We start from the raw sequence: 855 nt of genomic DNA, 5'->3' as shown, positions 1-855 counted from the left end.
GCCGTGTGGGATGCGGGCAGAGGGGAGTGGAGGGATTGTCCACCAGCAATGACGTCACCGGGAGCGAGACACAAACTGCAAAGAAAAAAAGAAAAAAGAAATGTACTGCCCATTAATATTATGTCGTTCTGTATGTTGCATTATCATTTGGAATTAGCGTTATTTCAAACATATACGAAATGATTATTCGATACCACTTTTTTTTTCAGAATCAAACCACTGCACTAGTATTTTTGATACGTAACATTTAAGTTACCACAATGATGGATAATTGTAAACAGACCTTTCTTTCTGGCGCACAAGATGAGGTCAGGGTCTCGTCCTGTCGTGAGTGTGAGTTGTGGACTCTTCTCCTTGTCCGCGTGCGAGGGCATCGCAGTTCCTAAATTGTTCCATTTTTGTTTTCACTTCCCCGAGCAGCGGCTTATCTGAAGCCCACACGTGTGACAAATTTTGGCTCGCAACACAAAGCAAAATAACGACCAAGTGACAACTCGAAACACTTGAAAGTTGAGGCACTCGTAAGTCAAGGTATCACTGTTGTCGATACCATAAAGCAATGGACGGAGATCTGGACAAAGTTCAATATAGCAGGTTGGTTGAAAGTGGTAGACGTGTAATTTTAACATTTTTAGTAATTAAAAAAAATGTTAGCTGAAATATTACATATATTACAGCATAGCAACACATCTGTGTAGATTCACATGCTCCACTTGTCTCATGTCTGTTCCTCCTCCTTAGAAGCAAAGCCAGTGCTTTCTGTGGTAACCACCTTTATGTCCAAACCAGCTGGAAAAGGCACCAGGCTACAACCGGTTCGGTAGCTTAGCAACCAGTGCCAAATATGGACAGAGT

Source organism: Phycodurus eques, chromosome 5 (assembly GCF_024500275.1).
Source record: "Phycodurus eques isolate BA_2022a chromosome 5, UOR_Pequ_1.1, whole genome shotgun sequence".
Lineage (NCBI taxonomy): Eukaryota > Metazoa > Chordata > Actinopteri > Syngnathiformes > Syngnathidae > Phycodurus > Phycodurus eques.
Note: the sequence above shows the minus strand (reverse complement) of the source record.